The 27,341-nt window shown below is 41.6% G+C and overlaps 1 long non-coding RNA gene across 1 annotated transcript; it reads right to left on the bottom strand.

Moving 5' to 3' along the window:
- Nucleotides 1–20,633: 20,633 nt before the first annotated feature.
- Nucleotides 20,634–23,365, bottom strand: LOC141410185 (uncharacterized). The gene is made up of 2 exons (XR_012434339.1): nt 22,536–23,365; nt 20,634–21,289 (listed from the first exon to the last, which is right to left on the bottom strand). It is a non-coding gene; the product is annotated as an uncharacterized lncRNA (long non-coding RNA).
- Between the last annotated feature and the right edge of the window lie 3,976 nt (nt 23,366–27,341).

Here is a 27,341-nt window from a genome sequence, read left to right as displayed (position 1 = left end):
TCACGAGGTCAGGAGATCGAGACCATCCTGGCTAACACGGTGAAACCTCGTCTCTACTAAAAAATACAAAAAACTAGCCGGGCGTGGTGGCGGCGCCTGTAGTCCCAGCTACTTGGGAGGCTGAGGCAGGAGAATGGCGTGAACCCGGGAGGAGGAGCTTGCAGTGAGCTGAGATCCGGCCACCGCACTCCAGCCTGGGTGACAGAGCGAGACTCCGTCTCAAAAAAAAAAAAAAGAAAAAGAAAAAAATGATTAATATGGAGCTGGGAGTCATGGCATATGCCTGTAATCTCAGCACTTTGGGAGGCTGAAAGGGGAGGATTGCTAGAAGCCAGGAGTTCAAGACCAGCCTGAACAACATAGTAAGACCCCATCTCTACCAAAAAATAAAAATAAAAAATAGCTGGGTGTGGTGGCACATGCCTGTAGTTCCAGCTACAAGGAAGGGTAAGGTAGAAGGCTCACTGAAGCCCAGGAGGTCGAGACTGCAGTGAACCATGATCACTCCATTCCACGCCAGCCTGGGTAACAGAATAAGACCCTGTCTCTTAAAAATAGAAAAAAAATTAAAAGTTAATATGGCAACTTTTATGTGATGTGTATCTTACCACAAATAAAATTTCAAAAATTAGTAAGAGGATAAGTAGATATTTGACAAAAACTGAAACTATAGTTACTTCTGGGGAGAAGGACTGAGGGCCAGAACCAGAAAGATTTTTCACACATTTTTAACTCAGCATTTTAAAATCATATGCATTTCTCAACCTTTCAGTTTAAAAGAGTGTAAGGGGCTTGCCAACGACCCCCACATCCCTTTCAAACAGAAGGGGTAGTTAAGAGCCAGATAGTGCTTTTTTTTTCATACACGTGTCAGTCTTTAAATGGAGATCCTGTATTTAGGGCTTAATTCTCTTATTTACATCACTGTAAGTGAAATTTTCTCAAAATTTAGGAAAGCCACTTATTCTTAGGAACCCAAATGCTCGGTCTTTGGCACATGAAAAGAATAAAGCTGTCTATCCATGGTATTGTTCCTGTTGTTTTTCACAGTACTGATAGAGTTTTGCAAATTCATCTCCGCCCTGTCCACCAGGCTTGTGTCCAATAATAACAACTGATGTTTATTGAGGGCTCGCTATTTGGTAAGCACAGTTTTTAGTTTTTTCACATATCTCCTTTAATATATCTCCAGATAGATAGATAGATAGATAGATAGATAGATAGATAATCTCCAGTAATAATTAGGTAACCTGGACCTGGTAGTCCTGGTGCTACTGTGGCCTTTTACACATAAGGAAACTGGTACCTAGGAAGGTAAATAACTTCGCTGAGGCCTTGCGCATTCAGATACAATTTTGCAGCCACTCTGCTATGAATCCGATGCCTGTGTGTAAACCATCACACTGTGCTGCCTCCAGCAGCTTTTCAGGGCAGGGATGGCATGAAGCCTATTGCTGTGAAACCTGCAAGGACCGCTGGACCACAAGCCTTCCAGCTTCCTCCCTGTGGTGTCCCACAAATCACACAGCATCTGTCACTAAGTACCTGAAAGACTTAGTGAATTACCCAGGCTTGCCATAACCAAGAGCTATTTACCTAAGAGTGCAAGTAAGTGGATGGCTCTGGAGGAACTGAGTGTACAAACCCCTCTGATGTCCTGAGGAACTAAGAAAGGACTGCTGGACACCATCCATGGCACATCTACCAGTCTTTCACCCCAGCTCCTTGCACTCACTAGCAGGACATTCTAACTAGGGCAAGACTTGTGTAATCCAACTGTGTCTTTGTAGGGTGCGCTCTTAACTTCTCACCAGTGAGGAGTCATTACTAATCGCCAATCATCACATGAAGCCGAGATGCTCCTTAAAGGAGTAGCTAAGTATTTTAGCAAATGCTGTCAACTTAGCATGTTTGACAAAAGTAGAAGGACACACTTATAACTGCCTTCTTCCCTTGACCCACAGAAGGGTCCAAAGTGGAAGCCTCTCTGGAATATAAAGGCTGCAATCAATGCTCCCCACCCATAGCTTGTAAATAACACAGCACATCTACCCAGTGTTCTGAGGCAAGGATGAACACACACAATTGTACGCACACACAGCTTCTCATCTAACCACTTCCCGCTTCTGTCCCTCCACTCAACCAGTCCCCGAATGTCTTCAAGGACTCTTAACATAAAATGCTCAAAGCAGGAAGTTAAACATGTCAGACACATCATCAGCACCATGTGGGGCCAAGTATTTGCTAAAGCTGTAGCTTATAATCAAGGTGTTCTTAAAAAGTATTATTACTGGCCAGGCATGGTGGCTCATGCCTGTAATCCCAGCACTTTGGGAGGCCAAGGTGGGTGGATTGTCAGGTCAGGAGTTCGAGACCAGACTGGCCAATATGGTGAAACCCCGTCTCTATTAAAAAATACAAAAATTGGCCAGGCGTGGTGGCAGGCACCTGTCATACCAGCTACTCAGGAGGCTGAGGCGGGAGAATCGCTGGAACCCAGGAGGCAGAAGTTGCAGTGAGCCGAGATTGTGCCACTACACTTCAGCCTGGGTGACAGAGCAAGACTTCACCTCAAAAAAAAAAAAAAAACAAAATATTATTACTGATGGCAGATTACTCTGCATAATTATCCGGTTTCACTTAGGTCTTTTCTCTGATAGAGCCGTACTGAAACCCACTTCCCTAAACACACATATTCACTCATGTTCATGGAGTTCTGTTCTGATTTTTCTAGGAATATAGGTTAACTCATCATGCCCATTAACTTATGAAAGACCAGCACTGCTATACTTCCACTGCCTAATGCAAGACATCCTTATCTTTATCAGTTCTACACACACACACACACACACACACACACACACGTATACGTCTAGAAATAGATATAGATAGATATATCCAGATAGAGATATAGAGAGAGACAGAGATCATAAATCCTGAATAACAAATACATCATTTGTCTGTTACCTGCATCTTATTATTTTTGGCCTCTAGACCAGTGGTTCTCAAAATCTGGCCTCCATTCGCATCACCGGGAGGGCTTGTAAAAACACACACTGCCGGGCCGCACCCAGAGGTTCTGATTCAGTAGGTCTAGAGTGAAGCCCAAAAACTTGAATTTCAAACAAGCTCCTGGGTGATGCAAACGAGGCTGGTCCAGATCTCACACTCTGAGAACCACCGCCTGAGAGGAACGGCTTCAAAACCCATCAAAATGGATGATGATTTGGAACAACAGAGAGAATTAAAACACACTGAAGAAAATTCAAAACCATGTTCAGCTGCGGGAAGAACATGGACTTAAACAGTAAGAATTGTAAAATACTGAAGTCACTAAGACAGAAGGGCTTTGTGGTGAGCTTTCAAAATCATCACCACCACCACCATCAGCATCGCGGGAGCTCTCCGCACTCTGAGCTTTGGGTGGGCATCTGCCAACTTCAGCTTGACTTGAATGTGTGAAGCTTCACGTCTTTACAAATAAGCTGGGCAAAGCTGTGCTTCTGAACCCCATGCCCCCTTTCTTGCCCTCGTCGCTCCTCCAAATTAACTCCTTTGTCTCACTCTTGCATCTCTACCCACCTAAAGTCTGAGCACCAGAATGGGGCCTTCCTTTGGTCACACCAAAACCTGCTCTCCCAATGAAACTGGGAGATTTTAAGATTGACTCATTCACACGAAGGTCTAAAACGGTTGTTATTTTTAATACGTGACTCCTCTTAAGAATAACTGATTTGAAATGTATTGTTTTCTCACCTAATTATAAATGTTTAAAAGTTACAAGTGTTCTGGAAGATATTTAAAATTGGCATGGCTGTGGAAAAGTTGCAGCATGTGACTGTCCCATCCACAGATTCCCCAAAAACCTGAGGCAGCCCTGTTCGTAAGGTACAAGTCACGGAGTTGCCTTTCCCCACTTTATAAACGTGATTGCTGTCATGAGAGAGACAGCGCCTGGAACCACCAATAAAGGTGGTTCCCTCTCCCCTCTGCTAGGACTGCATGGGGAAGGTATCACAGACTCCACCCTCAAAGGGCTTCCAATCTGGCCATGCCTTTGGGGACCCACCAAATTCTTCCAAAGGACAGTCAGCGGCAGTGACCTGCTCACAGTCCTCTGGGTGACCACAGGCCTAAGACCACGTCCAGGTATATTTGCACCTATCCTGCAGCCTACACATAGGCGATGCTGCTTGTGCATTCTCCCAAGCAGGGCTGCATCTTCACTCATGTGGGCCTGTGGACATGAGTGGTCTTCACTCATTTCTTGTCAGTGAGAGTACTGTGCCCACCATGCCCCACAGCCCACAATGCCTCTGTGTCTTCTCACAACATCACATAGTATCAGAGATGAGGGACGAGCTCCAGGCAACATGATAAAAACATCGTTGTCCTGAATATAGCACCGTTTGCTGTGATCAAAAGGAAGAGGTAGGTGAGCTTGGATGAAAAAGAGATAAGAAAGAGTGACAAGAAAAGCAACATGCAAGAGTCATAGCTCGGAACCCCCCAAACAAAAGTGCCAGGCCACACATCTGCCCTGGAGCTTGGGAGACAGAGGGTACCCCTGTGCGTATCACGCTCCCACACACTCGCTAAGGATGAAGGTTTAGAGACAGCCATATGGTTGGGAAGTGTTGCCACTCATATTAACTGTCTAGGGAATCAGGGGGACGCAGAGAGTGTCCAAGAAGTTGACCAAAGACCACCAGCCAGGTGCAGCAGAAACCCCCTGTGTCTGTGCTAAGACTGCTGTAGGGCCCTCCAGGATCTCTCCTGAATTTGCAGGTCATTCGGCACAGGAAGGACACCGACATAGCAACAGCAAAGCATGAGTCAGATAGTACAGGGCTTTGGGCTTCTCCTTACGCCTCCACTCAAGAGTAAAGAGCTCTTCAAAGTCTTGGGTGACTAAAGATTTTAGAGTGGCCACTTGAGGCTGAATACACAGGACAATAGAATGTCTCTTAAGAATCCGAAAGGGCTTCCACAACACAGCAGTGAGCCTGCCTGCTAAGCTCTCCCTGCCCTTTCATCACATCCTGAAGGCTTGTGCTTGGCAGGAAGCAATGGCTGTAGGAGGCCCTGCCAATTGTTTCAGCCATCACCGCTTTATCATAAGCACAGCTGCATGTTTTGGCATCCACTGAACAACTCATCTCTCTTGAGTCTAAAAAATAGTCCTAGGAAACATGGAGAGCCAGTGCAACATTTAATTTGTTAAACTATGAAGTAGTTTGGTTCACATGAAAAACAATACTAATGTATCTCTGCTATGACTATGAAAGTATATTTATATGGCTGTAGAAAGCAAAGAAAAAAGAGAAAACTTTAAATGTAAAATTCTTGAGGATTGTAGAATAATGGATGGTTTTGTCCCCCATAAATATTTCTTAAGACGTCACCTTCAAAAATAACAAATGTAACACACGCTCACACAATCTCTGAAACTATGCAAAGATAATAAATAAAAAGCTGTATGCTTTTCCACACATCCTCTCCCCATGTATTCCCAAAATCTCACCACAACCAACTTGACACCCCAGGATTCGCCTTATACACCTGTCCCCATCCTCAAAGGAAAATACAGACACAGAGGAGCTTTCAGTTGTTATAAGTTTAGGAAAATTGAAGATAGATGGACAGATAGAGACATAGCTACCCACATGTATGTGCTCACTCTCTCTTTCTGTATAATTTTTCTCATTTAAAACATTGCCACACTCCTCCAGGTCAAGAGACATAACTAAAACTCATTCTTCTGAGTAGTTTCACAATATTCCACGTTATAAATGTTCTTCTTGTTATCAGGTTTTCACTGTTGAAAACAATGCAGATAGCACTGTGAATGGCAGTAATGACCTCCAAAAATTCTCCCCTTCATATAAGCAACGAGTACATTGGCAAAACTGTCATAATCAACTTTTCCTGACCTCTGGAAATTAACCAAGCCTTGCATTAATCCAAGGATCTATTGCTCATGTAAAACAACTGAATCTAGGCAAGAACAGAGAGTTTCATGACATTTTTAATTGCCTTATTCCCATCTCCTCTGCCCTTGCTCCTTGGCAGCCTTAAAAACCAAGAGCCAGCAATCATGGTGAAAACCAGAAGTCTGAAACCACTGAAGAACGAAGAAAGGGTTTGAACTTCCTTGAAAGTCCTGTTCCCAGAGAATTGTCATTATGCAACTTGTCAAGTGGGTCTTTGAAATATCCCACTTCCAAGGCTTGTCTTTATTTGACCTGATTCAAATAAAATACAAACAATGTAAATGGCCTTTTCTACGATGAAGGGGGAGGCACTTGTAGAAAACAGATCAGTAGGCCAGGCACGGTGACTCACGCCTGTAATCCCAGCACTTTGGGAGGCCGAGGCAGGTGGATCACAAGGTCAGGAGATCGAGATCATTCTGGCTAACGAGATCATTCTGGCTAATAGAAAAATTAGCCAGGCGTGGTGGCGGGCACCTGTAGTCCCAGCTACTCGGGAGGCTGAAGCAGGAGAATGGCGTGAACCCAGGAGGCAGAGCTTGCAGTGAGCCGAGATCGCCCCACTGCACTCCAGCCTGGGTGACAGAGCCAGACACCTTCTCAAAAAAAAAAAAAAAAAAAAAAAAAAAAAGAGAAAAGAAAAGAAAGCAGATCAGTAGCAATTGTTTCACATCATGACTGCCTGAAGCAGTGATAACAGGTGGAACAAAAAACAGGCTAATTTAAAAAAAACAAAAAGTAAAAGCTGAGTAATGAAATGTCCACAGAAGGCTGACATATTCCTGGGACTCTAGAAGGCCACATGCATGCGTAAGGCTATGTGCATGTCCAGGGCTGTAAGCATTCTGTGAGCATTCTCAGAAAAGACCTGAGAAGTTCTCAAATTCTTGTCCCTGGCTGATCTTGAGGCTCTGTGCAAGCAGCAAGTGATGGCAAAGGTGGACACAAAAACCATACCACTGACTAATAAAGGCATGCCTCAATACACATAGAGCCCCTTGGCAGAAACTAGAAAACTTATTGGTTCCAGATAGTTAAGGGATTTGCTATCCAATCATTAGCTGATCTCCAAACTAACTGAGCACAGATTTCAGCAGCCACATGTGACAAAGAATCTGGCCTTTACACAATTAGTTCTGAAAAGCCACTAAACAAACAAACAAACAACAACAAACCCTGAGGGGGAGAAAAGTTGATTTATATAGCTGCTACATTACATTATTTAAAATGTCCAGTTCTGAAGAAGAAAACTATGATACATGTAAAGAAACAATAAGTTATGGCCTAAACACAGGGAAAAAAGCAATCAAAATAAACTATACTTGAGGAAGCTTAGACTTTATACTTACCACAGAAAGACTTAAATCAGCGATTTTAAATATCTCCAAAAAACTAAAGGCAGCCGTATCTTAAAAAGGAAAGTCTGAAAATGATATCTTACTAAATACAGAATATCAATAAAAGATAATAAATTATTTTTTTAAAAAACAGCAAATAACAATTCTGGAATACAAAAATTATGAAAACTGAAGTGAAGATTCACTAGAGGAGCTCAACAGCAGATTTTGGCCAAATTAGAAATCAAGATTCTGAAATATATGTTAATAGCGGAGATCCAGTATGAGGAACAGAAAAGAGAAAGAATGACAAAAGAAAATGAACAGGTTATCAGAAACCTCTTGGACATAATGAGGCATATAAACACATGCATAATGGGAGTACAAAATAGAGAGGAGAGAAAGAGATAAAAAGCATATTTGATGAAATAATGACCAAAATAGCTACAAATTTGATGCAAAACATTAATCTACACATCTAAGAAAACTCAGCAAACTCCAAGGAGGATAAACACAGAGAAAGTGAGACCAAGATACATTACCAACAAACTGTCAAAAGACAAAGACCAAGAGCATCTTAAAAACAACAAGAAAGAAGCAACTCATCATTTACATGAACTCCTCAATAACATTAACAGCTGATTTCTCATCAAAAATAATGGAGGCCATAAGGCAATGGAATGACACATTCAAAATGCTGAATGGAAAAGACTGTCAACCAAGAATTCTACATCCAGCAAAACTATTATTCAAAAATGAAGGAGGCATTAAGATAAACAAAAACTGAAAGAATCTATAGCTAGCAGACCTGCCCTACAATAAAAATTGCAAGGAGCCATTTGGGCTAAAATAAAAGGACACTAGATAGGAACTCAAATCCACATGAAAAAATAAAAGTACTAGTAAAGCTCAAAACATAGAAAATTATAAAAGAGAGTATAATTACATGTTTTGTTTGTAACTCTCTTTTTTTGCCTACCTAATTTAAAATGCGCTCCATAAAGCAATAGCCATAAATCTGTGCTGATGGGCATACAACATACAAAGATGTCATTTGTATAACAATAACAGGACAAAGGAGAGGAGAGTGAATAGAGCAATATAGCAGCAAACTTTTTATGTATTACTGTATTAGTCCGTTTTCACACTGCTGATAAAGACATGCCTGGGACTGGGAAGAAAAAGAGGTTTAATTAGACTTACAGTTCCACATGGCTTGGGAGGCCTCGGAATCATGGTGGGAGGTGAAAGGCACTCCTTACATGGCAGCAGCAAGAGAAAATGAGGAAGAAGCAAAAGCAGAAACCCCTGATAAACCCATCAGATCTCATGAGACTTACTGACTATCACAAGAACAGCAGTGGAAAGACTGGACCCCATGATTCAATTGCCTCCCCCTGGGTCCCTTCCACAACATGTGGGAATTCTGGGAGATACCATTTAAGTTGAGGTTTGGATGGGAACACAGCCAAACCATGTCATTCCACCCCTGGCCCTTCCAAATTTCAGGTCCTCATACTTCAAAACCAATCATGCCTTCCCAATATTCCCCCTAAGTCTTAACTCATTTCAGCATTAACCCAAAAGTCCACAGTCCAAAGTCTCATCTGAGACAAGGCAAGTAAGCCCCTTCTGCCTATGGGCCTGTAAAATCAAAAGCAAGCTAGTTGCTTCCTAGATGCAGTGTAGATATGGGTATTGGGTAAATACAGCCATTCCAAATGGGAGAAATTCACCAAAACAAACGGGTCACAGGGCCCATGCAAGTCTGAAATCCAGCAGAGCAGTCAAATTTTGAAGTTCCAAAATGATCTCCTTTGACTTCAGATCTCACATCCAGGTCACGCTGATGCAAAAGGTGGGTTCCCATGATCTTGGGCAGCTCTGCCCCTGTGGCTTTGCAGGGTACAGCTTCCCTTCCAGCTGCTTTCATGGGCTGGCGTTCAGTGTCTGTGGCTTTTCCAGGTGCGTGGTGCAAGCTGTTGGTGGAGCTACCATTCTGGGGTCTAGAGGACAGTGACCCTCTTCTCACAGCTCCACTAGGCAACACCTCACTCAAATTAATCATCTAAACTTCCATCTTAAAGAACTATAAAAAAGGGAAACAAACTAAAAACAAAGCAAAAGGAAGGAAATAAAGACTAAAGTGGAAATTAATAAAATAAGAAGTAGAAAAACAATAGCTGAAATTAACAAAATAAAAAAGTTGTTTCTTTGAAAGATCAACAAAATTAACAAACCTTTAGCTAGACTGACCAATATAAAAGCGAGAAGACTCAAGTTATTAAAATTAGGAATGCAAGAGGGGACATTACTGCTGGACCCCTTCCTTACACCATATTTTAAAAAAATAACTCCAAAGACATCCAAATACAAGAAGCTCAAAGAACACCTGGGAAATTCATTGCAAAAAGATCATCACCTAGGCACATAGTCATCAGGTTATCTAAAGTTAAAATGAAGGAAAAAATCTTAAGAGCCACGAGACAAAAGCATCAAATGACCTATAAAGGGAAACCTATCAGAATAACAACAGATTTCTCAGCAGATTGGGGTCCCATCTTTAGCCTCCTGAAACAAAGTAATTGTCACCCAAGAATTTTGTATCCAGCAAAAACTAAGCTTCATAAATGAAGGAGACATAAAGTATTTTTCAGAAAAGCAAATGCTGAGAGAATTCATCACTATTAAGCCAGCACTATGAGAAGTGCTAAAAGGAGTTCTAAATCTTGAATCAAAACCTTGAAATACACCAAAACAGAACCTCCTTAAAACATAAATCTCACAGGACCTATAAAATAATCACACAATGGGGGAAAAAATGCTAGTGGTTAAGGCAACAACTAGCATAATTAATTGAACAGTACCTAACATCTCAATACTAATGTTGAATGTAAATGGCCTAAATGCGCTACTTAAAAGATACAAAATGGTAGAATGGATAAAAATCCACACACCAAGTATCTGCTGTCTTCAAGACACTCTCCTAACACATAAGGACTCACATAAACTTAAGGTAAAGGGGTGAAAAAAGATATTCCACGCAAATGGAAACCAAAAGTGAGCAGAAGTAGCTATTCTCATATCAGACAAAACAGACACTAAAGCAACAACAGTTAAAAAACGCAAAGAGGGATATTACATAATGATAAAAGAATTAGTCCAACAGGAAAATATCACAATTCTAAATATATATGCACCTAACACTGGAGCTCCTAAGCTCATAAGACAATTACTACTAGACCTAAGAAATGAGAAAAACAGCAACACAATAATAGTGGGGACTTCAATACTCCATTGACAGCACTAGACAGGTCATCAAGACAGAAAGTCAACAAAGAAACAATGGGATTAAACTATACCCTAGAACAAATGGACTTAACAGATATTTACAGAACATTCTACCCAATAATTACAGAATACACATACCTTTCATCAGCACATGGAACATTCTCCAAGATAGACCATATAATTGGTCACAAAACAAGTCTCAACAAATTTAAGAAAATCGAAATTATATCAAGTAGCCTCTCAGACCACAATGGAATAAAACTGGAAGTTAACTCCAAAAGGAACCCTCAAAACTATACAAATACATGAAAGTTAAATGACCTGCTCTTGAATGATCTTTGGGTCAACAATGAAATCAAAAGTTGAAAATTATTTGAGCTGAATGATAATAGTTAAACAACTTATCAAAACCTCTGGGATACAGCAAAAGTGGTGCTAAAAGGAAGGTTCACAGCATTAAATGCCTACATCAAAAAGTCTGAAAGACAAATAGACAATCTAAGGTCATACCTCAAGGAACTAGAGAAACAAGAACAAACCAAACCAAAATCCAGCAGATGAAAAGAAATAACAAAGATCAGAGCAGAACTAAATGAAATTGAAACCAACAAAAATACAAAAGACAAATGAAACAAAAAGCTAGTTCTTTGAAAAAACTAAATTGATAGACCATTAGTGAGATTAACCAAGCAAAGAAAAGAGAAGATCCAAATAAGCTCAATTAGAAATGAAATGGGAGATATTACAACCAATACCACAGAAATACAAAAGATCATTCAAAGCTACTATGAACACCTTTATGTGCACAAACTAGAAAATCTAGAGAAGAAAATCAAAATTTATCCACTGGATAAATTCCTGGAAATATGCAACCATCCTAGATAAAATCGGGAAGAAATAGAAACTCTGAACAGACCAATAATAAGCAGCGAGAGTGAAACAGTAATTTAAAAATTATCAACAAAAAAAAAAGTCCATGACCAGATGGATTCACAGCTGAATTCTATCAGGCATTCAAAGAAAAATTAGTACCCATCTTACAGAAACTATCCCAAAAGATAGAGAAAGATGGAATACTATCTAAATCATTCTATGAAGCCAGTATCCCTAATACCAAAACTAGGAAAAGATGTAACAGCAAAAAAAGAAAACTACAGACCAATATCCCTGATGAATATAGATGCAAAAATCCTCAACAAAATACTAGCTAACCAAATCCAACAGAGTATCAACAAGATAACACACCATGATCAAGTGGGTTTCATACTAGGATGCAAAAATCCTCAATAAACTACTAGCTAACCAAATCCAAGAGCATATTGAAAAGATAATACACCATGATCAAGTGGGTTTCATACCAGGGATGCAGGTATGGTTTAACATACATAGGTAAATAAATGTAATACATCACATAAGCAGACTTAAAAACAAAAATCATATGATCATCTCAATAGATGCAGAAAAAGCATTTGACAAAATCCACATTAGAAGGAAGGAAGGAAAAAAGGAAGGAGAAAGGAAAGGAAAGGAAAGGAGAGGAGAGGAGAGGAGAGAAGAGAGGAGAGGAGAGGAGAGGAGAGGAGAGGAGAGGGAAGGAGAGGGAAGGAGAGGGAAGGAGAAGGAAGGAGAGGGAAGGAGAGGGAAGGAGAGGGAAGGAGAGGGAAGGAGAGGGAAGGAGAGGGAAGGAGAGGGAGAGAAGGAAAGGAGAGGAGAGGAGAGGGGAGGAGAGGGGAGGAGAGGGGAGGAGAGGGGAGGAGAGGGAAGGAGAGGGAAGGGAACGGAGAGAGGAAAGGAAAGGAAAGGAAAGGAAAGGAAAGGAAAGGAAAGGGAAGGAAAAGGAAGGAAAGGGAAGGAAAGGAAGCCCACAAAATGGAAGAAAATGTTCAGAAATAATATACGTGATAAAGAACTTCTACCCAGAATATATAATGAAGGCTTAGAACTCAGTAATTTTAAAAAACCATTTTTAAAATAGGGAAGGTATTTGAATAGACATTTCTCCAAATATACACAAATAGTAAATAAGTACATAAAAGGATGTTCCATATTACTAGTCATTAGAGAGAGGCAAATCAAAACTACACTTTATACCCACTAGGAAGGCTAGAATAAAAAAGACAGACAATTACAAGTGTTGATAAGATATAGAGAAATGGAACACTCATACGTTGCTGGTGGGACAGCCACTTTGGAAAACAGTTTTCACAGTTCCTCAAAATGTTACACATGGAGTTACCAGGTGACTGAACAATTCTACTTCTAAGTATACACCCAAGGGAGTTGAAAACATGTGCCCAAACACTTGCACACAAGTATTGATAGTAGCATTATTTATTATAGCTAAAAGGTAGAAACAACTCAAATATCTATCAACTGATAGACAAACAAAATGTGGTACTTCCATAAAATGGAATAGTATTTGGCCATTAAAAAGAATGAAGTAGGGCCAGGCACAGTGGCTCATGCCTGTAGTCCCAGCACTTTGGGAGGCCGAAGTGGGCGGATCACCTGAGGTCAGGAGTTCGAGACCAGCCTGGCCAACATGGTGAAAACCTGTCTCTACTAAAAATACAAAAATTAGCCAGGTCTGGTGATGCACGCCTGTAATCCCAGCTACTCAGAAGGCTGAGGCATGAGAATTGCTTGAACCCGGGAGGCAGAGGTTGCAGTGAGCCGAGATCGCACCACCACACTCCAGCCTGGGTGACAGAGCGAGACTCTGTCTCAAAAAGACAAAAAACCAAAAAAACGAATGAAGTAGGGCCAGGCATGGTGGCTCACGCTTGTAATCCCAACACTTTGGGAGGCCGAGGTGGGTGGATCACCTGAGGTCAGCCTGATCAATATGGTGAAACCTTATCTCTACTAAAAATACAAAAGCTAGCCAGGTGTGCTGACCTGTGCCTGTAATCCCACCTACGTGGGAGGCTGAGGCAGGAGAATCACTTGAACCTGGGAGGTGGAGTTCGCAGTGAGCCAAGATCATGCCGCTGCGCTCCAGCCTGGGTGAGAGAAAGAGACTCCGTCTCAAAAAAAAAAAAATTAAGTACCAACACACGCTGCAACATGAACAAACCCTGAAAACATTATACCACATGAATGAAGCCAGACATAAAATGCCAAATATTGTTTAATTCCATCTAAATGAAATATCTGGTATGGGCAAATCCATAGACAGAAAGTCAGTTAGTGGCTTCCAGGGACCGCAGGCAGGGGAAATGGGAAATGACTGCTAATGGGTACAGGGTTTTTTGGGGGGTTATGGAAATGTTCTGGGCCAGGCACGGTGGCTCACACCTGTAATCCCAGCACTTTGGGAGAGCAAGGCCAGCAGATCACCTGAGGTCGGGAGTTTGAGACCAGCCTGACCAACATGGAGAAACCCCATCTCTACTGAAAATACAGAAATTAGTGGGGCGAGGTGGTGCATGTCTGTAATCCCAGCTATTCAGGAGGCTGAGACGGGAGAATCGCTTGAACCCTGGAGGTGGAACTTGCCGTGAGCCAAGATCGCACCTTTGCACTCCAGCCTGGGCAACAAGAGCAAAACTCTGCCTCAAAAAATAAAAATACAATAAAATAAAAAAGAAAATGTTCTGGAAGTGTAGAGTAATGGTAGTTGCACACCTTTGTGAATGCAGTCGGCCCGTGAACAACACAGGTTTGAACTGTGCGGGTTCACTTACTTCCAGCTCTGCCACCTCAGGACAGCAAGACCAATTCCTCCTCTTCCTCCTCCTTTTCAACCTACTCAGCATGAAGATAGTAAGAGTGACAACCTTTACAATGATCCACTTTCAGGTAATGAGTAGGAAACATATATTCTCTTCCTTACAATCTTAATAACATCTTCTTTTCTGTAGCTTACTTTATTGTAAGACTACAATATATAAATGTATATTCTAAATGGGTGAATTCTATGGAATGTGAATTCTATGGAATGGGTTCAAGCGATTCTCCTGTCTCAGCCTCCTGAATAGCTGGGATTACAGACATGCTGGGATTATAGAATTCACTTGGTCTGCTCTAGTCAAAATTCTAGAGCAGTGTTTCTCACAATTTTTTTTTATCTTTTATTTTATCTCAATAAAAGGAAAAATGCAGAAATAAACACCTTTGTACATGTATTGTTATAAATTGGAGATTTGCTTTCTCAGGGATATATTCCCAAACATGAGATGACTGTGTCAAAGTTCTAAGGAGTTTTTTCCTGAATTTTAGATATTGCCAGGTTATTTTCCAAAAGTGATATTCTAATTCACACTCACAAAAAAAGTCTATTGAAAATTTTATTTCTCTGAATTCTGTCTGTCCCACTGTATCTAATTTTTGCCAAGCAGATGGGTGAAAACAGTATCATTATTACTTAAACTGCATTTCCCTCTTTCATTGCACTTCTTTTCATATTTATGTATAATCTGGATTTCTCCAACGACAAATTCCCAAATTGTATTCTTTGCCTATTTTCCTATTGGGTTTTTGTCTTTTCCTTAACCATGTGTGAGAGCTCTTCGTACACTGGATGGATTAACCCTTTATCTAGCTTATGCATTACAGATTTTGCTCCCTTTTTGTTTACAGTATCTGTATCTTGAAATGTCCATTTAGATCATTACAATATGGGTTGAGTAATTTGAAAAAGCAAGAAATAAGACTACTTCATACCTCTTCTTTTCTTAAACCTCTATACCCAGCTCTTCACTCTCACTGTAAAATAGAAGCCTTCCAAAAAGGAAGTCCTCCTCTTGCCACTACCAACACATCGACCTGCCTGAATGTGTGCCCACATGTGCTGCCCCTGAAATGCTTAAAGTGGTCAGCTGTTCTCTCTTGAGGTCCAAGGGCCACTCTCCCTTTTTCATAGTTCCTTAAAATTTGAATTCAAACTTCCGGCTTTGTACCATCAGTTACCATGATGGGAACTTAGTAGATATCAAATACACTGGTTGAATTGAATTGACCAGTTTGAGTCAAGACAAGTTAGAGATTGCTCAAAGATAAATCAGTTTCCTGAAATTATCATGGCTAGACTTGGTCTGGTCTAGTCAAAATTCTAGAGCAGTGTTTCTCACAATTTTTTTTTAATCTCAAGACCTCTCTGCACCCTTAAAACTGAGGACACTGCCAGGTGCGGTGGCTCACAGCTGTAATCCAAGGCTGAGGCAGGTGGATCACTTGAGGTCAGGAGTTCGAGACCAGCCTGGCCAACATGGTGAAACCCTTTCTCTACTAAAAATACAAAAATTAGCCAGGCATGGTGATGTGTGCCTGTAATCCCAGCTACTCGGGAGGCTGAGGCAGGAGAATCGCTTGAACCCGGAAGGCAGAGTTTGCAGTGAGCTGAGTTCACACCACTCATCTCCAGCCTGGGTGACAGAGTGAGACTCCATCTCAAAAAAAAAAAAAAACAAACTGAGGACCTCAGAAAGCTTTTATGCGAGTGGTTTATACCTACCCATTTTTACTGTATTTGAAATTAAAACTGTTTTTAAACATGTATTAATAAGCTTATGTTAAAATAACAAAAATAAATTCATTACATATTAATATAAATGCAATATTTTATGGAAGATATATTTTCTAAAAACAAATTTGTGAGAAAGGTGGCATTGTTTGGTATGTTTGCAAATCTTTTTACCGTCTGGCTTGATGGAAGATATACTGTCACAACTGTATTGCATTTAATCTGCTGCAATATGTTGTTTTGCTTCAGGTATATATTAAAAAACCCCAACCTCACACAGATATGTATTTGGAAAGGTGATGGGGTGGGGTGTTTCTATCGCCTTTTCAGATAATTGTGGATATTCTTTGATCCTACATCAAAACTTCACAAGTGTAAATTTCTTAAAGATTAGTTACAATGTGGAATCTGAAACCATATCATGAAGTTTTTAACTCTGTTACATAAAAATTTACTTGTCAATGTTGCATGATTTTGTAACATGCATGTCTTGGAAAAATTGGTTCATCGAAGCATACAGATTTTCTACATTTAACACATTTTAATTAACACAACATTTTTTTCAATAGTATTTGTTAATATCAGCACTGATTTTGGCTGAAAATTCTTTAAGATTTTGGGAATCTGTCAAGCTCACAGTGGGAAATACAAGTTTTCTTTTTCTTTTTTTCTTTTAGAGACAGTCTCCTTCTGTTGCCCAGACACCACCATCGCTCACTGCAACATTGAATTCCCGGGCTCAAGGCATCCTCCCGCCTCAGCCTCTGGAGTAGCTAAGCCTAAAGCTGTGAATGACCACTCCTGACTAATTTCTTTTTTCTTTTTTGTAGAAATGAAGTCTCCTTAGGTTGCCTAGTCTGGTCTTGAATTCTTGGCCTCAAGTAATCCCCCACCTCAGCCTCCCAAAAGTACTGGGATTACAGGCGTGAGTCGCCACTCCTGGCCCAGGTTTTCCAGAATTCTAACTTTTACTAGAAAGCCCATATGTTACCTTGTTTCCCTTGAAGCGACAAGCTCACTTCATTTATTTTAAAGAAAAAGCCCACCAACCACCTCAGTCAGAACAACCACAGTTTTTCAGTTCTCCTTTCAAGTGAAAATGGTGTTTTATGAAACAAGCACTAAATTCAGCTGGCAATTTAAACAACCATATGCATGCTTTGTTCAAAGCAGCCACTGTAATTGAATATGCAGTGGAAGGGACTGATGTATACTTCCCACTTGATCACACAGAATACTCAAAAGACACGTAACCAAGGGCCAACATTTTACAAAATTAGTGGTTTCTACCTTTTCACCAAGACATTCTTCAAGAAAGCCGACCTTTTTTTGACTGTGAGTGTGTGACAGCAAAGAAGCAAAGAACACAGTGGTTACAAGTACGGTACCGTTTGGCACTGCCTCGATGTGTGGTGAGACAACAGCTGTTTGACCCACCACCGCACGTGCACAGTGGTGTAAATGTCAACACAGAATAAAAGACATCTAAAAAGCTCTCCATCACTTTGACTATTTCAGCACGGTGTGTGTGTTTGTTACCCATTATTCCCATCAAAGAAGCCTCCTTTGACGAATCATTTATCTGATACGAGATGAATACAAGAAAATGCATACGTATGTTTATTACAGCACTATTCACAATAGCAAAGACTTGGAACCAACCCAAACGTCCATCATTGATAGACTGGATTAAGAAAATGTGGTACATATACACCACGGAATACTATACAGCCATAAAAAAGGGTGAGTTCATGTCCTTTGTAGGGACACGGATGAAGCTGGAAACCATCATTCTGAGCAAACAATCACAAGGACAGTAAACCAAACACCGCATGTTCTCACTCATAGGTGGGAATAGAACAATGAGAACACTTGGACACAGGGCGGGGAACATCACACAATGGGGCCTGTTGTGGGGTGGGGGGAGAGGGGAGGGATAGCATTAGGAGATATACCTAATGTAAATGACTAGTTAATGGGTGCAGCACACCGACACGGCACATGTATACATATGTAACAAATGTGCACATTGTGCACCTGTACCCTAGAACTTAAAGTATAACTTTTTTAAAAAAAGGAAGGAAATTTGGCTGGGCACAGTGGCTCACACCTATAATCTCTACACTTTGGGATGCCAAAGTCGGTGGATCACCTGAGGTCAGGAGTTCGAGACCAGCCTGACCAATATGGTGAAACCCAATCTGAAAAAAAAGAAAAGCAGTAAGTCCAGCCTCCATTTATAAGCCAAAAGTACAATTGTGCAGACAAGATATTAATACAGTTCTCATGTTTGCAGCTGAGGCTTTCATTCAACAGGTCACAGTATTAATGGACAGTGGCAGCGCCACGACTTCTTTGCTGACTTTGCAACCAGTAGACATTCAGCAAAGCCAGCTCTACAGGGCCCCATTCTTCGCTCAGCTGTTGTGTTCTCACCCAGCCTATGCAATACGGTAACTTACTCCGTAACATGCTCCTGCGGTTCTGTCATGTCTAGTTTGAAAAGCCGTAACAATTTTGGGGTTTTTAAGGAGCTCATCAAGTCTGTTTAAAATACTCAATTCCCTTTTTCCTTAAACTCTGAACGTTTTGTCCAAAACTAATATCACAATTTAACTAGCACCATAATATAATTTGGAATTTTTTCTGTTGTGTAAGACACAATAAGGTAAATTCTTAATGCCTATAGAGCTGACGCCTATCACATTTTCATTGCCTATTTACAATTTCACACAGTTTATTGGGATTAGACTTCTCCTTTCATAACCCAGAGAATGCTCTGATACAGCAATTCTGTCCTTTTTGGCGTCTTTACACATGAGATGCTGCACACTGAGAAAGCAAATCTTCTGATGTCCCTTTGGAAAGTCCATGACCCATCCTTAAATATAACAAAAAATGTGTTATAAATAAATTTCATTTTATTTTAGAATAAGATATTAGATTCTAGAATTGTAACAGTTTTAGACAGAATTATAAAATTTATAAAAGGGTTCAGAAAAAATAGGAGAATGCTATTGAAACAAGACAAAAATCATACTTACTTTGTGTCATGTTTCTGCACAGTTGCAAAGAAACTGCTTGGATTTCAAAATAACAACTTATAAAGACGATGGTAGACACAGGGAAGACAGGCCGCAAGAACGCAGTGGAGGTACTAAGAACAAAATAACAACTTATAAAGATGATGGTAGACACAGGGAAGACAGGCCGCAAGAACGCAGTGGAGGTACTAAGAACAAAATAACAACTTAAAAAGATGATGGTAGACACAGGGAAGACAGGCCGCAAGAACGCAGTGGAGGTACTAAGAACAAAATAACAACTTATGAAGATGATGGTAGACACAGGGAAGACAGGCCGCAAGAACGCAGAGGAGGTACTAAGAACAAAATAACAACTTATAAAAACAATGGTAGACACAGGGAAGACAGGCCACAAGAACGCAGAGGAGGTACTAAGAACAAGCTGAGTTCATCTCTGAAAATGTGCCTGGAACACATCAACCCTACTAAGAAGGTTCTGGAGAACATAAGAACACACAAGCACATGTTTCACTAGCCATCATGCAATATCTTCACACGCCACATATCGTAGCCTCTGGAAAACCCAAGGGCACTCTCATGTGAGACTGATGGTGAAAAGGGGAAATACCGTCTTAGTATTATTATGAAATAGTTTCAACCTCACAGACCCCTGAGAGGGTCATAGAGACCCCAGGGATCCACAGACCACATCATGAGAACACTATGCTAGATGACTTCCTTTGATCTTAAAGGCAGAATCCAGGAAGAGAAAAAAAAAAGAAAAAAACAAAAAACCATCAAGACCCAGGGAGCCTGGGCTTTCCCACAGCCTTGGGGCTTCCAACCAGGGTTGGGAGGTGCATTCTTTACCAGGAAGAGCCTCCTCCACACTCAGAGGCCTTCTGCAGCTGCAGGCTTCCAAACCAGAAAGGACGTTCAAGGCAGCCACACAGCACGCTTGCTTCTCTGCAGGTTTCTCTCCGTTCCTGGGGACATGTTCCACCTCACTGTCAACCCCTCACATGTGCACGCCATTCTGGAGATGGGTCATAAACGTTTGAACTATATTGGCTCAATAATGGGGACATTTTGGCTCCAGACTGTGCTGAACTTTGCCCATTCCAGAAATATCCCGTAAGACATTCCCAAGGCACTGAATGATGCAAACCACATTTATCCACTTACCATGGACAAAAATGTGACTGCAAAGCAGAACCTCAGCTTCTTCCCAGATAAAAGAGATGCTGTGGACGGTGTTCATAACACAAAACTTCCCTTTCCCCTTACTTGAAAATAACTTCCCGTGGCTCACGACAGACTCTTCCAGTTTTAAGAATGATTTAGTTTAGAATCAGTATCAAGCGCCTCCTCTACCCTCTGCCCTTACGCACGGGAGCAGGATACGGTCCAGCAGATGGCGTCATCCCCATGCTTCAGGAGTTTTGCAAATAATAACATTAACAAGCGTAGCAGAAGAGCAGCAGTAACATGTCTGCGTCACTTACTGTAGGCACAGTCATCGAGCATTAGCATTTATTCTGCACATACTTTTTAAAAATTCCACAATTTATTGGCACAGGACAGTGAGCCGTCATTCAACCCAGTCTCCTTAAGCAGTATTCCTCTTTCTATTTAATTAGCCAGCTCTCTATCTGGATTAGTGTGCTCTGGCTTCCATAACAAATGCCACACACTGGGGCTTAGACAACAAGCATTCATCCTCTCACAGTCCCGGAGGCTGGAAGTCTGATACCAACATGTGGGCAGGCTTGGTTTCTCCTGGGGCTCCTCTCCTTGGCTTGCAGATGGCATCTTCTCTCTGTGTCTTCAGATGACCTTCCCTCTTTGTGTGTCTGTGTCCTCATTTCTTCTCCTTATAAGGACAGCATCTAAATTGGATTAGGGCTCACCAAAAGGCCTCATTTTAACTTCATTGCCTCTTTTAAGACTCTATCTCTAAATACAGTCACATCCTGAGGTCCTGAAGGTTAGGGCTTCAACGTATGAGCTCCGGGAGGCCAAATCTAACCCCTAACATCATATCTCCTGTATCCTTCAGCGTTCTCGTACATTTTCTCAGGAAAGGCTGGGCAGCAAACGTCATCAGCCTTGTTCACCCGTGAATCAACAGCCTTGGTAAAGATTTCTGGCATGTAGCCATGGTTCCATAAATATTTGCTGAAAAGATGAAAGTTTTATGAATGTTCACTTGTAGATCCATCAGCATCACAAACATAAAAATATTAAAACCTCAGAATCCTATTCAAGTGACTCCATTCTATATTTTATGGTAAGAAACAATCCTCTATTCTCATATAAAGCATCCCAAATAATTGGATCCGAAAGATTGTTACACGATGCAATTATTAAGTTTTAAATTATTTTCTGAGTGGTAACTCAAAACAATTCTATGAATTTACTTAATGTCTTTACCTTTGTTAAGGCAAGAGAACTAAATAAACTTTTAAAGTGTGATTTTCAGAATGAATAATAATTTACCAAGTTGCTAACTGAAGTCAAGTTTATTTGAAACTGTGCCATCCATGGACTAAAGCCTTCCATATTGATAAGTAATCCTGCATGTGAACACACACTTTCACAAACCACGGCATGTGCAGATTAAAGGAAAAGAGTTTTGGGTCAAAATTTCCCCACATATGCTCTCAAGCAATATAATTTATTATGTAAATGAGCTCCTTTAAAGCGTAAATGTTTAAAGCAGGAAATTAAGCAAATCTGGGTTGTTGGGTTTTTTTCTCTGCCTCTCTAAATTTTCTCAAGGCATACAGCAAAGTCAGGACATTTATATCTTTCATTCCATGAACTCATAAACATCTGCATTTGCATCTGGAATTATACGGCCTGCGTATCCAAACCGAAATTCATCCGCACGCTGTATCTGGAAAATTATTCATCACAAAGAAAAGTATTGCAAAATGTAGCTGGCTTCTTGAATGTCATGGAAAAAATTCTTTTAAAAAAATAAATAAATAAAAGTGGTTCTGAACTCTGCAGAATTGGCAGGAAACTGAAGAAGTCCAGGATTTTTCCCTGCTGATTTTAGTCTTCTTAAATACCAGGGAGCCTTAAAATACCTTCATTGGGGGCAACAGAGAGAAACAGAAATAGCAGCATTGTGTCGGCCACAGTGGGCCGTCCCATTCTCACAGCAGCCTGCAAACAATCTCTCGTGCCACGTTTAGGGAAAAACACAATTTTAGGAAATCCAAACAACCTGTAAACCCACTGACCTGCAGATAACCTATTCAGCAACAATGAAACTTGAAAAAAGTAAAAGGGAAAAGAAGCTTACAGAGGAAAAAGAAGGCTTTCCTATCTCAGGAACCAAGTCAAAACCTCAGATATTTCACATCCCTGACTTCACGGGTCTGCTCGGGTTCTGAAGTCCCATTGGGTAATTTACCTGCGCTATGGAAGCCACTGTGGAGGACAGCTCAGCACCGTGGCTCTGAAGTGCTGGGAATGCCACACACACAGTTAACGCAGAGCATCAGGTCTCCAGGACACAGACGAATCTCGAGTTGAATTTCACCTCGAAAGCATAGAGGAGCATCGAGGTGGTTGTTTGCTAAATGCTCAAGCACTGCAGGAAATCATGCAAAGAAAATTATGGAGCTTGTGGGCCCTTCCCCAGTAAGAAGACACCTCAGAGAAAGAAGATTGTCATGGCTCTTAGTGCAGACCACAGGAGGCAAAGATCCAGATACAAACAGGGGCAAAAATCAAGTATGTGTGGACTTTTCCTGGAACCCTCCGTCGGCTGTATGGAAAGGCAGATGCCAGATGCCCCTCCATTCTGAATTTCATTCAAAACAAAAAGTATTTCAGAGTTTTGTTTCCACATTCAAATCATGACGACCTAGAAAAGCACAGAAACTTTGACTTGTTTGTTTGTTTTACTTCTCTCTTTGCTCCAGGGACACAGGCATTTTTTTAAAATAAGGAAAACAGCAAAGCATGGTGGCTCACGCCTGTAACCCTAGCGCTTTCAGAGGCCAAGGCAGAGGGATCACTTGAGGCCAGGAATTCAAGACCAGCCTGGGCAACATAGTGAGGTCCCCATCTCTACAAAAGAAAATTGAAAATTATCTGGGCAGGGTTGTGCACACTGGGAGTCCCAGTTACTCATGAGGTTGAGGCAGGAGGATCACTTGAGCCTAGGAGGTTGAGGCTGAGGTGAGCTAGGATCGTGCCACTGCACTCCAGCCGGGATGACACAGATACCATCTCTAAAGATAAATAAAACAAAATAAGGAAATTAGTAAACTTTCGTCAAGGTATTAATATCCATACCAAAGTAAAGAGGTCAGCTCTAGGCCTTGGAATAACAAGCCTAAAGAAGCAGTGTTCACTCAAAATCAAAACAGGAAAACCTAAGATTTTTTTAAAGAAGCTTTTTACATGAGAGAGATTTGAAGCAAAAATGAGGGTGTCCAGAGAACAGAGAAGACTCTAGAGGAAAAAGCACCGGTTGTGTCATCAGTTGCCAAATACTAAAGACCTAAAGAGGGAGCAGACCCTCCAGGCTGTCCCTTGGGTGGTGGAAGCCCAACGCCAGTGACCCCTCACCCTGGAATGTGTTCATCTCTGAGAAAACCAGGTGCACAAGACATGGCCCAGCCCAGGCCAACCCACAGATGGCTCAGTCCACTGGGGTAAGAGAGCGTCCCGAGGTTCCAATGCCCATCCCCACCCCTTCCACTTCTGATGAAAGTGAGCCCTGAGCTAGCCCACCACCCATCCACACCTCACCGACGTCTCCTTAAAGGATGATCCTCCACTCACAGCAGTCTCCTTAAAGGATGGTCCCTAGGGAAGACATCTTCCATTTTATTTATCTTTTATTTATTTATTTATTTATTTATTTTTGAGACAGGGGCTCTGCCACCCAGCCTGGAGTGCAGTGGCACAACCTTGGCTCACTGCAGCCTCAACTGCCCAGGCTCAAGTGATCTTCTTACCTCAGCCTCCCAAGTAGCTGGGACTACAGACACATGCCATCACGCCCAGCTAACTTTTTAAAATTCTCTGTAGAGATGGGATGTGGCTATGTTACCCAGGCTTGTCTCAAACTCCTGGACTCAAGTGATCCTCCCCGCTCAGCCTCGCAAAGTGCCGGGATTTACAGGCACGAGCTACCATGCCCAGCCACATCTTCTAGTTTAAGAGGAAGATAGTACAATCTTGGAATTGTAAAACACAGACCTTCTGGATAATATGTTAAATGAGAAGCACTCTCAAGTTGGAAAAGAGAAACAAGGAGAATTTATGTTCACTCCCCAATAAACCAATGTTTATATTCTAAGCAGTTTACTGGTAATTGTTAGACATTTTGTGACCGATGGTCCACCCCATGCAGTGGAACCATAAAACGATTCCCCTGATCCCCCTTAAGTTATAATAATTAAGCCAGATGGATCGTGAATGCCTCGTAGATACCAATAAGACCCAGTGTCATAAACTGTAACCCGTCATCAGGCCTCTCCATCCATGTGCCAGAGACCCTCAGGGACAGGAAGCCGAAGCTCCAAGGTAAAAATCACCAGCCCTCTCTGTGCCTTCCTTACCATTGCTTCTAAAATGAAGCTTCCTCCACTCATAGGAAAAGTATCACTTTTCTGTCTTAGTTTCTTTGAAATCTTTTCAACTTGACCAAAGGAGACACATTAAGAACTAATACTTCATCCCCAATTTCCAGCCCCCTCTCCCTCACCTATTTTTCAATATATTTGCTTCACTCACTCAAATGAAATTGCCAAAACTTCACAGGTTCCAGGTCAGGACGAATGGCAAGAAAGAAGGTAGAAGTCGCCAGGCGTTGCCACAGAGACCTGAGAAACCTGCTCATATTCTGTCACCCTCTGTAGATGAGGATTACCCAGATCTCCTGAAAACCCGTTTTGCACCCACAGTCAGCAAACTGAGGATGACCCCGGCTTTGCGTAATCCGACTGCATTGCATTCTGACAGTCCTCAAGGAGAGGGGAGAGGAAATTACTTGGACCCTGAAAAAGCATCTTTGCTGAGACAGGGAAGGCCAGGGGAGGTTTTATAGGAAGGTCTATAATAGAACGCTGGACGGGCTAGGGCAGTTTTCCGCCTCAGGCTGCACTGCTAATAAAAGCGCAGGCCAGCCCGCTGTTTGTAAGTGCCATGGACTATGATGTCAGCATTCATTATGCACACAGGGGCTATTTACTGCCTCATAAACTTGTAGACAGGGAAATTGTTGGAGGAAAAATGGTTCCCAAAGCTTCAATGCAATCATTCATTGGGCAGTTCCCCCCAAGGACCACCAAGTCCATCTTCAAGGACTTTTTTGGCCGAAAGCAAAGTCCTGTGTCCAGAGTAGTAAAAACTCCCAGGCCGGTTCTATTTTGAGTACTTATGCCATATCTAGGCCAGGGTTGGGCCAGGTTGAAGGGTACATCTTTGAGGGAAAGATGCTTGTCCAGAGCCCCACGGCTGTGCCCAGCAGACACTCAACATGGCTAAGGTGAGAAGGGGAGGAGGAGAGAGAAGGGTAAGAAAGGAAGGGAGCAGAGGCCGAACATCCCCCACATTATTAGTCCTCTTGGTATGGGGACAGGCAAATAGCCCCTCATCAAGGCCAACTCTTTCAAAGTCGGTTTCAACTGACAATATCTATTAGGCACCACCATGTAGTGTGTTAGAGACACAGCACCCAAAACTGGGCCTGGCACCTGGTAGGCACTCAAAACATATTTGCTGAATGAATGGTGAACAAAGAAATGCCACCCCCGGATGCCTGTAGTCCCAGCTACTCAGGAGGCTGAGGCAGGAGAATGGTGTGAACCCGGAAGGCAGAGCTTGCAGTAAGCAGAGATCACACCACTGCACTCCAGCCTGGGTGACAGAGCAAGACTCCAGCTCAAAAAAAGAAAAAAAAAAGAAAAAAGAAAAAGAAAAAGAAATGCCACCCCATTCTCTAGCCTAAAGTAAAGGTGACTGTATTAGTCCATTTTCATGCTGCTGAAAAAGACATACCCAAGACTGGACAATTTGCAAAAGAAAGAGGTTTACAGTTCCACATGGTGGGGGAAGCCTTGCAATCATGGCAAACGACAAGGAGGAGCAAGTCACGTCTTACATGGATAGCAACAGGCAAAGAGAGCGCACTTGTGCAGGGAAACTCTCCCTTATAAAGCCATCAGATCTCGTGAGACTTACTCTCAGGAGAACAGCACAAGAAGGACCTGCCCCCACAATTCATTTACCTCGCACTGGGTCCCTCCCACAACATGCGGGAATTCAAGATGAGATTTGGGTGGGGACATAGCCAAACCATATCAGTGACAAATATATCCAAATACCACCCTTCTAAGACAGGCATAGTTACACACACCTGTAATCTCAGCGACTTAAGAGACTGAGGCAGGAGGATCACTTGAGCCCAGGATTTTGAGGTTGCAGTGATTTATGATTATGTGGCTGCACTCCAACCTGGTGTGCAGAGTGAGACCCCATCTTTAATAAAAAAACACTACGTTTCTGGGAGAAAATGCAAGTGCTTTTCCCCAGCCATCAGTGTTTTTGAAGGAGCATTGGAAATTATCCCTAGTCCATCAAAAATACTGTCCATTTACTGAAGAATTTTCAGTAATAAAATCCACTGGATTTTCCCCTTGTCTGATAAGCTGATTCCTTCATATTCACTATCCATTTCTGCCTCTTTAAGCAAGAAAATAAGAAACAAAGTATTCTTATTTGAGACAATAAATAATATCTGTGTCTATCTTAAACTTACAGGCAACATAATACTTAATGATGAAGTACTAGGAACATTCTCATCAAATCAAGGGACAATAAAATACTCACTGTCACCAATATCATTTACCACTGTCTAGGCCAATGCAATAAAACATGAAACAAAAATAAGAGGCACAATGCTTGGCAGAACCTCCCAAAACATGCTCTTTGGAACACTACTTCTCTGGAATGTTAAATAGAGTCAAACAGTTTCTTTGCTGTAAGACTTCTCAAGGCCTTAACTATCCCAACTTTTGCTATGAGTCTCCAAGAGCAGAAATGTTATCCAGTGACTCCCAACTTTTTTAACATTGAATTGATTTTTGTCCCAGAGAATATTAAAAGTCTCATGTTCCTTGGAACACTCTTTGGGAAACTCCAACTACATCTGTTTTTGATCTTCAGATATTTTCATTTATGTATTTAGTCAAATATACCT

This window comes from Macaca fascicularis, chromosome 4, assembly GCF_037993035.2.
Source record: "Macaca fascicularis isolate 582-1 chromosome 4, T2T-MFA8v1.1".
Taxonomy (NCBI): Eukaryota; Metazoa; Chordata; class Mammalia; order Primates; family Cercopithecidae; genus Macaca; species Macaca fascicularis.
This window is presented reverse-complemented; position numbering and strand designations above follow the sequence as displayed.